General features: G+C 39.5%; 2 long non-coding RNA genes across 8 annotated transcripts; both read left to right on the top strand.

Moving 5' to 3' along the window:
* The first annotated feature begins 1,982 nt into the window (after positions 1–1,982).
* On the top strand, positions 1,983–7,606 carry LOC110885575. 7 transcript variants are annotated; one of them, XR_004869210.1, is made up of 7 exons: positions 1,989–2,415; positions 2,499–2,552; positions 2,793–4,731; positions 4,818–5,045; positions 5,132–6,108; positions 6,421–6,638; positions 6,878–7,606. It is a non-coding gene; the product is annotated as an uncharacterized LOC110885575 (long non-coding RNA). The 7 variants fall into 7 exon arrangements; XR_002562310.2 differs by having other exon boundaries at positions 1,983–4,731; positions 4,818–4,930; positions 4,992–5,045; XR_004869208.1 differs by having other exon boundaries at positions 1,985–2,415; positions 2,499–4,731.
* Positions 7,607–8,089: 483 nt separating this feature from the next.
* On the top strand, positions 8,090–10,397 carry LOC118482914. The gene is made up of 3 exons (XR_004869205.1): positions 8,090–8,828; positions 8,951–9,471; positions 9,554–10,397. It is a non-coding gene; the product is annotated as an uncharacterized LOC118482914 (long non-coding RNA).
* The last annotated feature ends 430 nt before the right edge of the window (positions 10,398–10,827 follow it).

Genomic DNA, 10,827 nt, shown 5'->3' with positions numbered 1-10,827 from the left:
GGGCTGTATTCTTGCTACATGATTCTTGGGGAGTTGGTCCATTTGGGCTATGAGTGTGGGGCCACCTTTTCGTAATGATTAGACGCCCCCATCGTTTCCCGAGGGTTATTGAGTATCAAAGATCAACGGTTAGAGATATCCCTCAAGGTGCACGTGTTCAGATCAGTTTTTAATTTTTGAAATATGGTGATGTGACGGTTACCTCCCCTGTGTCAGTCACTTCTTTTTAAAACCCCCATTGCCTCTTCATTTCTTTCTAACTTCCCTCATATTTCTTCATAATTTTTTCTCTACATTCCATCACCATTTTCCGATCATCTCTAAAGTCTACAATGAGCCGCACCGGCCGTTCCTCTATACGCTCTGTCTTGACAGCGAAGGACCTTGAAGTCTTCGTTGATGCTTATCAGATCCCGGAATGCTTTTCTCCAACTTTGCCTGGACCGGACGAACCGGCGGAATGTACCCCCGACAGAATCGTCATCTATACTTTATCGTTCTCTTCTTGTGGTGTCCGTTACCCCCTATCGGCTTTTAAAGTGAACCTTCTAAGGCATTTTTGTGTTCACTTCTCACAATTACACCCTCTAGGGTTCATGAGGGTTGTTCATTTTGAGTTATCGTGTGTGACGGTTTCCGGCGAATCGTCGGTGCCTCTTTTCTATATGTTTTACAAGTTGATATCTGATGGTGACTGGTTCACCTTTGCCAAGAGAAAAGATAGTGTTTCTCCCCCCTGTTACTCTTTCATGCCCACATCTACTTATCCTAAAGAGTGGAAGAGCCGATTCATCTTTGTATCTGCTGCAATGATTTCGGAGTCACCGCCCCTGCGAGACCCCAAGGCGTCTATTGAAAATAGCATCCCGGTCCTGTCCACTGATGAGATTGTTCAGTGGAAGAGGATGTACGAGAATCCAACAAGGGCTTTCACATTCCCCGAGGGAGTGTTGGCCATGGGGGGCTTGAGTACTTTTTATTCAGTTCGGCAAAAACCTTCTTTGGAAAGAAAGGTATTCCTCTGCCCTTGGCTTGTTATGCTTGTTTTTCTTTTCCCTTCTTTCTTTACTTTTTGTGGATTTGGATAGTCATCTCTGGTGTTGTCTCTGTACAGAGATGACCTTGTGGGGTTTGCTTCAAGGGGATTGCAGAGATATTAAGTTCATGGTGGGTGACAGGGGCGGACCTACATTCATCCGTGGGTGGGCGGACGCACCCCTTGAAAAAAAAATAGTGTTATATTTAACCAAAAATCACGAGCGCCCCCCATAGAATTTTGCAAACGCACCCTTAAACATTTGCAACTAAAGACAAAAGAAAAAAAAGAATAATGAATCGCCTGAGTTTTTCCGGCGACCGGAGCCGGCGACCTTGAAGGTCTCTGCAATATAAAGGAAAAAAGATGATGATTCATGTAAGATATATACTTTATTCTTTTTCTCTTGGAGTTTGTACATGCAAGTTGTGTAAAAGTGGAGAACCTATCACCTAACCTAGTGTCACTATAATTATTTATTACTTTCTTTTTACATTTCAAAGAAATGAAGTACACTCGGTTTTACAATATTCAAAACCTATGTTTATAATTATTTATTACTTTCTTTTTTTTTTATTTCTTTAAACAAAATTACTTTCCTTTTTTTATTCTTTACAGCAAGTGGAGTGATGACACAACTAAACTACATTAATCAACCGTAAGTTTTACAATATTTCAAAACTTAAAGGTGAGGGGTTACCATCACATTCTCTTTTGATAGACTCGAAGCTCTTCATAGTCAGACGTGGTAGAAAATCTTTTTTCAAAAAGAGACAGAGACCAAAAATGACAATCATATTATTATATGTAGTCATTATTCAATCTATATCTATATATCTATCTATATCTATATCTATATACTATATAAAGCATTTCATATGGACATAAAGGTAATCTACCTTTACAATTTTAAGAAGCATTTCATATGGACATAAAGGTAATCTACCTTTATAATTTTAAGACGGCAAACTAAAGGTCTTCATCCTTCCCTTATGTTTCATCCTTTTCTACCAATTTTGCCCCCAATCAATGTACGCTGCCCACAAAGAAGGCTCCAACTGAATGCACAATTGAATCGTTTTGCATCCAAGCCTCAAACCATCAGAGTTGCACTTGAAATTAATGAATGGGAGTTCAAATCGATTAATGGTAGTTAGATTCGAGAAAAGTTGAAGAACCGTCGTTCTAGGGTTCCAACCATTTGACCTCCTTCAACCCTAAATCGATGGCCGTACAACCTGCCAAACGACGGCAGTTCGACAGTGTTTTCCAATCGATGGCCGCGCAACCTGCCAGACGACGGCAGTTTGACAGTGTTTCCCCATATCTCCGTCATCCTCTACCGCTATAAATGATGGCTTAGCTAGGGAACAGTTTCGGTAGGTTGTGGTTTTCTGAATCTTTCTCTCACCTTCTGATCATCATCATCAACAAAAGTCTCATGCTTCTGTTTCTGATATAGATCTGTTGGCTGATCTTGATGCCAACGGTAACCCACAACCAGTTTCTCTATAAGGTACAATTTTTTTATTAAATAGAATATTTTTGTTTATTGTAGTTTTGATTAGGTTGCCTTTGTAGTTATATACTATATTCATTGTATTATTATTGTATCATCGTATGTGTAGATGATGAATAATGCACAATACCTTAGGGGTTTTCGTTATTAAAAAAAATCATTTTAGTCAAATTTTGTGGGATAAAAATGTTGAAATGTAAGCTTATTATAAGCAAGTTTGAGTCTTTTGTGTTGTAGAGACTGTGTATTCGATTTGCGTAGCACGAACATCGCTCATAATTGGCCATCTTCGCACAAAACATTACAAACTTGCTTGCAACATGAAGTGAAGAACATGTTACCACCTTTCCAGTCTCTTGAATCACTTAGAAATAACTCATCTAATGAAGAAATCATCAGCCCTTGTAACGGGAATTCGAAGTCGAATCTAGAGCTGACTTTAGAATCTAGAAAGTCAAAGAAATCCCACACACAGAAAGTCAGAAAGTCAAGCTAGCACTATGCAAGTCCCTAGATCTTCTTATAACATGTTCGACTACAGGGAGCGCGTTATTGATGTCACAAATGATATTGAGAGACAACAACAACATTATCATGATATATTGATATGTCTGATTCTCCGGTTTCAACCGTTTCTAATCCGAGTTTGACAAGATCAGAGTCAGACAAGTTTTCTGCAAGATCTACTACTCGAAACAATGAAACAGATGCCCTTGTTGCCTTAACAAGTTCTGGTGATTGGAGATCGAAATGATGAAACAGACAAGTTTTCTGAGTGATCCATGCTGTGATTATTTCAGACAAAAAATGAGTGAACGATGAAGACTGCTTCTCAAGTTCTCATTATATAGAAGAACACAACTACAGCAGGTACCACCACTACCCATTTTTTTAGGAACCGAGCAGTTAAATCCACCACTACCCATTTTTTTAGGTGCTGAACTGCCAAAAACATGGACAGAAAAACTGCTCAGAACGTGGGATGGTGCTGTTCGAGTTCAGTTATGTAGGAACATGGACAGAAAAACATGCTTGCTGCAAGTAACCGCTTAGAACTGCCTTCAACAGCGGTTAAAATTAAGAGTTTAAACGGCCCAGATTTAATCTCAGCATAATCGAACGGATGATATTGATTTCAAAGGTAGTTAGACTTAATGGGTTCCATATATATATATAATTTTTAAGACGGCAACTCAAGAGTCATGCTTGTTACCCTAATCTTCCATCCCCTTCTCCCATATTTGCCCTCAATGATGTCTGTGGTCTAAATCAATCTTGCATAACAAAATCTCCAGCCAAACAGTCGGTGTAAATTGAAGAGTCAATTGATGACGATGTAAATTGAAGACGCGATGATTGAAACGGTGGAAGCAATTACCAAATAATCAATTAGGTTTGATGATTAAAATCAACTGAATTGAATTAAAGACGTCAATTGAATCTGCCCAGATGTTTCAGACCCACAATTATTTAAGATGGAATCCATGATTGAATTGGGTGGTCATTTTTGCGAGTTCAGTTGCCTATAATCAGGTTTGAATATCGACTTTTGTACGAAAGGGAAGTCTGGAAAGACCCTGATGGTGCAGTGATTGATCTTGGAGAGCGTGACGATGAGATGATGATAAGGATGGTATGAACTTTGTTTGATTTAGATATTTTGTTTCAATTTGGATGCCGGTGATACTATTGTTTGAGTAGAAAGAATGTTAGGGTTTCGTTTTCGTTTATGTGTTTTCCCCCAATTTCAGATATTATGAAATTATTACCATTTATTTGCAGACCTAATGAAAGTTTGATATTATTAAGTTCATGTATATTAATTCATTTTGTACGTTGAGAGCCTTAACAAAGTGACTAGGCGGCAAACATTTGTCTGGGAGCATCAGGTCATGAAACAAACGCCTGTGACACTGTGGTGCATGCAGGGTCTGGTTCGGGTAAGAACCCTCGATTCACCTTCTTACTAACCCATCCATCGAATCTATACACTTGTATGTGTAAATTGCAATTAAATGAAGAGAGAGTGAGAGTTATAAAGAGAAAGAAGGAGAGAGATGCAGACGATCAAGAGAGAATGGAGGAATTCAGAAGAGTGACGGTGATGCCGACGACATGAAGGCGTAGGATCCGGTGAGGCGTTTAGAATTCCGGCCAGCATTTCGACCATACCCTGGTAAGCGTTAAATCACTAATCATTTTAATTGTCAATTAAAGATCGGTCTATAATTAGATGAATGAAGTTGCTTAGGGTTGTTTCAGAACCCCGATCAAGATCCGACAGAGAACCGACAAGGTTTCGACGAGTCTCCGGTTAAGGTTTTGTTACAGATTTTGTAAAGCTATCTCTCTGACTAAGAATCTGGCGTTTAAAGGTAAGTCCGGACTAATCACCATTTATAGTCATTTGTTAAATTTGCTTTTTTGGTTTCACAGTTAAGAGATATTGAAGAGAAAGTGATGCTTTAAAGTAAAGAAAGGGTATAATAGGTATATCATCACATTTGAACACACTCAAATCACCTCCCAAATTACTTTTGAGTCTGCATTCAATCTGTGATTATATCTTGTGGCAGCTTCTTGCTGAATTCATAAGTAGATATCATGGATCGTGGTGTCAGCAGTGGAGGGGGATAGAGTTCACTTGACTACCTCTTTGGAAGTGATGAGCCAAAGACCAGTAAAGAAAGAGGTGGTGCCTAAAGTCGTTGTACCCCAGCCAGATAATACAAAACAGATCCCAGATAATACAAAACAGATTCCTACTGGGATCCATATTGCTAAGAGTACATTGCAAGCTTTGATAGCTTTGTTAATAATTTTTTTAGTCTTTGTCTCTTTTATCAATATTAAAAAAAAATTAAGAAAAAGTTGACGAGCCGGCTTGATTAGGCTCGAAGTTTTTATGAGCCGAGCTTGAGCTCAACTTTTCAGCTAAAAAAAATAAACGAGCCGAGCTCGAGCTCGACTTTTTACTTGAAAAAATAAACGAGCCGAGTTGAGCTGGCTTGTTTAACTTTAAGTTCGAACTCGAGCGTAAGCCGTAAGTGAATCTGAAACATGCCATTAATTGTTTGTTTAGGAATTGTCGGTCATGTTTAGTAACCGGTCTATCAAACATATTCCTGTTCTTTTATACTAATCTAATTTTGTAATTTATATTATATAGCAAAGAGTGGGGCATGGTTGAGTCTTCAGGATCATCCCTTTATAAACAGAAGATGGATTATTATTATATATTACCATAGTTTTTGTAACTAATGCAGGCATATCATTTATTTATGGTATTAAAAAAGATTAATAAAAGATGTGCTCTTAAATTTGTTCTACCCATTATAAGCCAAGATTCGGAGTAGCATTAGCCACTGGGGTGGACGTGATGTATCCGTAGAACAACAAGCTGACCAATTGGATTCGACTGTTTCGGGTCAAACATCAAAACCAACATCAACCGTCGATAAATCTAAACAAAGATCACGACCCGTTAGAAAGAGTGAAATGCCACCCATGAAAGACGAAGCATGTTGGTTGATCATTGTTGTAAAGTTTTGAGGTATGCATTTTAAAGAAAAAATATCATGTTTGCTTAGTGTAGGCACAATCATGTTTTATTTTCAACTGGAATTCATCAACAACTAGAATCAAGATCATGATGGCTGGTATTTCTAATATAGTATACTAGATATATACCTTAAAATAAATACTACTCTAAAACAGTTTCTAAGTTGTAACATTCTTTAATCTGTACCTTAAATCATTTCATCCATTTTGAAACCAAGTTACACTTGAACTTCTCATGCGTATGAAAGTCCGATAAAATAAATACTACTCTAAAACAGTTTCTAAGTTGTAACAATCACTGCAGCAACCGCGAGTCTTGAAAGATTAACATATTATGGGATAAGTTCCAATCTGTTGCTGTATTTTACGGGTGAACTCGACCAGCACTGCACTACGGCCTCAAGAAATTTATCAAATTGGCCTCGTGCATGCTACATCACCCCATTGTTTAGAGCATTTCTTGCGGATGGCTATATTGGAAAATATTGGACTATAGCTAGCTCTTCAATTTTGTATGCCATTGTAAGTCCACTTAAGTTATTTTAATCATCAAGAATATATTAGATATGGCTTATTGTATATGAAAGGAAACTGGATTTGGTCTAATTTCCTGTTTGGGCCTTAACCAAAACACATCATTTCAAAAACTTTGATTTTAGTAACCCAATTCCCAAAAAAAATTATGTTTCTACACCTCTGATATCCATCCTTTTTTTGTGTTTTATTTTAACTTTTGGGGATGGCACTATTAACATTATCAGCATCTGCACCCGGATTGTTGTCAAGTTTCTTCTCAACGGATGTTTTTGATGCATCATAGGCTCAGACCGTAACGTGCTTCACATCACTATACTTAGTGGCACTAGCAAGTGGAGGAATCAAGGCATGCATCTCAGCCTACGGAGCAGACCAAGATGATGAATATTGGCACTCTCACCGCTCATTCTTTGATTGTTTGGGTACAAGATTACGTGGGTTTGATTTGGGGCTTTGGTATACCTACTTTAGCCATGGCAGTGGGTGTAGTTTCGTTCTTCTCCGGTACCTGGTTTTATAGGAACCATAAGCCTGCGGGCAGCCCGTTGATGACCCGTTTGATTCAAGTGGTGGTTGTTTCAGTAAGAAAGAGAAGAGTCAATGTGCCAACAGATGCATTACTTTTGTTTGAGATTGCTGATGCTAATTCAACTACCGTAAGAAGCCGCAAACTTAACCATACCAGTAATTTCAGGTCAGTGTCAGCTTCTAATAAAGGTGGGAAGTACCGTAAGAAGCCGCAAACTTAACCATACCGGTAATTTTGGGTCAAAACAGTTAAACGACTTGCGTTCTTTAACGATATCGATTGTCGATACTGCATATGTAACGAAACAAACCAGACCGATGCCAAGCGAACGTCTACCGGTTCGGTATTCTTTTTTCTTATTTTCGATTTATATGCGTTTTTATTGTTATCGATCAATTGTTATTTTTTTCTCTTTCGATTGTTATAGCAAGTGCCATCATCATATATTTATGATATACCTTCTAATTTTTAATATAATGATAATCGCAACCTTATACTTTAAATAACTTGTGTTTGTTGCCTATATCGATGTGACTACCATACTGGTAACGAAATGAACCGGGTCGATACCAATCAAACAACATCGGTACCGGTTCGGTATACTTTTTTTATTGTTTTCTCTTTCAGTTGTTATAGCGAGTACCAATACCGAAACATACTGAATCGATAGCAATAAAAATGGTTAAAAAGTGGAGCCTAGCCACTGCGAAGAGCGAGTATAACCCACTATACTATATAATGTTTATCATAAGGGTTTTCTATGCGTTGTAGCTGCGAAACGTGAGTGCTTTTATATATACATACACAATGTATGTAATATTTTTTAATGTCTTTAGGTCTGAATTATGTTCTCGGCCAATATTATCGACTCCGCTGCAACGCGCGGGTTCCCCACTATATTTATTAAAATATAACCTAGTTTATATAATCATTCTTTAACCACTTTACTTAACAATTTAATCCATTAACTTTCATTTAACAATTTAGCCATTAGCCCAATAAACAATTGTAACTCAAGGCCAATTAACCCGACCCAACCGCCCCTTCCAATTCTTTCTCCCGCTCTCTTCTTCTGATCGTAATTTTAAACATGTTTGTAATGACGTTTGACGTGTTTTGATGGTTATATAAATTTTTAGTTTGGTGTTCTTTTGTTTTATATGGCCCGACCCGAGCCCACCCGATATAAACCGAATTCTTTTTATATACCTAGGGGCCTAAAATTTTTAAAAATATCTCACACCCCCATGGAAAAATTTCTAGGTCCGCCACTGGTGGGTGATAAGGTTGAACCAAGTATGAGCCGTGGTGGAGAAGAAGGTCCCTGGGACGGGGAGTTCTGTTCAGGCTGGGGATTCTGCTGTTGAAGAGAAAGATGAGGAAGGTTCTTCTGATAGGAAAGAGTACTCCCGGGGTTCCCTCCGGATGAAAAGCTCTAGCAACGATGAAGATGACGAGGATCTGGAGAGCCGTTTGATCCGTAAACGAAAAGCAGCCCAGACCAGTAGCCCCAAAGTGGCCCCTGCCTCTCGAAACATTCGGCTAAGGCCCCAGAGTGCCAGTGGTCAGAAGACTTTTCCTGCTACCAAAACCGCTTCTGAACTTCCTCCTGTTGGGGCCAAGGGCTCTTTGTCCAAGAACTTGAGGTCCTCTAGTCTTATTAGCGAACCTCTGTTAATGAGTTTTTCCTTTATATTCTGCTTCGCTTTTTTAATGTGGTTGCTTTTTGATTCCTTGCTAATTTCTCCCATTTTCTTATTTGGAACAGGGAAGCTCCAAGGATACGATTGAAATTCCTCCTGCCCCTTCCTCTTCTCGAGTCAGGGATAAAACTCCTGAAATTAGTGCTGCTCGCGTCATTCCTGCCTTTGATATTTCTCCTCTTCATGCCACCGGGACTAGCAAGCCTTCTCATCCTGAGGGTCTTGCTTTTCAGTCCCCTTTGGCCCCTTTGTTTGCTGAGGGTCTTCCGGTCCCGTATGTCCCTAAGTGGAAAATAACTTCATCCACTATTGTGGGGACCCCTGAGATTGCTCGGGACTTCTTGGCTCATGTCGTTCCCCCTTCTCACAAATTTATGAATTCTGCCCTGAGACCTGATCTCTTTGATGATCAATACAGCATGTCTCTTTGTGAGGGGTTTTTAGGGGGGCCGGTATGTTGCTGCGGATGAATGAGCTGAGGAGGGAAAACGAGGAGTTAAGGACTGAGCTTAGGACTTCTTAAACCATTGCTGCCGAACTTTGGTGCCAGTTGACTGATGTTGAGAGGAAGTTGTTGGAGGAGAAGGTGCCAAATCCTTCTTCTCTCATCCTCCCCTTTTTTATATATATTTAACTTTCCCTGTTTTTGTGCTGCTCTTTCCTTTCAGAGTGCTGGAGCTATGTTGGAGCAAAAGGAGCAGGCTTCGGAAAGGGAGAGGACAGCTTGGGTTGGGGAGAAGGAGGAGCTAGTTGCTGAACTAAAGCATCAGAAAGAGGTTGACTCTGTTTCCCAGGGGGATCTGAACACCATGTATGTCAAATGAGGATTGCTGTGGATGATAATCAGAAGCTAGCTAAGGAGACGTACTGGCTTATTACTGAGGGGTTTGGGTCCTTCCTAACTGTTGTCTACCAGTCCGAGGAGTTCAAGGGCAGTCTTGAGAGAATTTATAGGGCTTACCGAGATGTGGGGTATCAGGCGGGTCTGAAGGATGGGTATGCTTACTCTGCTCAGGGTTTAGGGAGGAAAGAGACTCCTCTTTACAATTCAAGGGCCAAGAAGCAATTGTCCAATCTGGACAAAGAGTTTGGAGAGAAGACCCCTACCTTGCTTGAGAGAATTCTTGAGCAGCCCCTGATGTCTATTGACGAACTCAAAGCCCTACTTACTCCCGCTGGACCCTCCTCGCCCAAGTCTTTGTCTGGGTTGCCTCCCGGTAGTTTCAAAACAATTGTTTATTTGATATGGTTGTAACTTAATACTTATGTACCTTGGATACTGTTGACTTTTGCTTTTGGGGAGGCCTTTGTGTTGGGGTCTTCCCAGTGTCTAACCGTACTATGCTTTTGTAGTTATTTCATAACTGTATGTTACTGGTGTGCTCCTGTTTGCTGGTTTTGCTTCCTTGTTGTTTACAGGTGCTGTTACCAGTAGCTTGGGAGCTCTTTGTGTCTTTACCCGGGGTCGCTTCTCTTCTCCAGGGATTTGCTAAGGCATAGGAGTTGGTTTGGAGTTCGTCTATGCATTCCTGGGCTGTAACTTTCTTGCAATTGTTTCAGTGTGTATTTGTACGCTTGTTTTTGTAGCTTGATTACAAAATTTTCTAGTGTGTCTTTGTACACTTGTTTTTTGTAGTTTGATTACAAAATTTTCTAGCGTGTCTTTGTACACTTGTTTTTGTAGCTTAATTGCAAAAAGATTTTTAGTGTGTATTTGTACACTTGTTTTTGTAGCTTGATTACAAAATTTTCTAGTGTGTATTTGTACACTTGTTTTTGTGGTTTGTTTGTAAACTAGGATGGTTTATGAGAAAGTGATCCTTAGACATGTCTATAATCAATGATCATGCTTTTTAACTGTTTGTCCGCTTCTCCCGGGCTGGTTTGGCCCTATCTTGCCCCACAGCCGGGCATTTAGTGTGTTCAGTACACTGATTTACAC

The sequence above is a fragment of the Helianthus annuus genome, chromosome 10 (assembly GCF_002127325.2).
Source record: "Helianthus annuus cultivar XRQ/B chromosome 10, HanXRQr2.0-SUNRISE, whole genome shotgun sequence".
Taxonomy (NCBI): Eukaryota; Viridiplantae; Streptophyta; class Magnoliopsida; order Asterales; family Asteraceae; genus Helianthus; species Helianthus annuus.
This window is presented reverse-complemented; position numbering and strand designations above follow the sequence as displayed.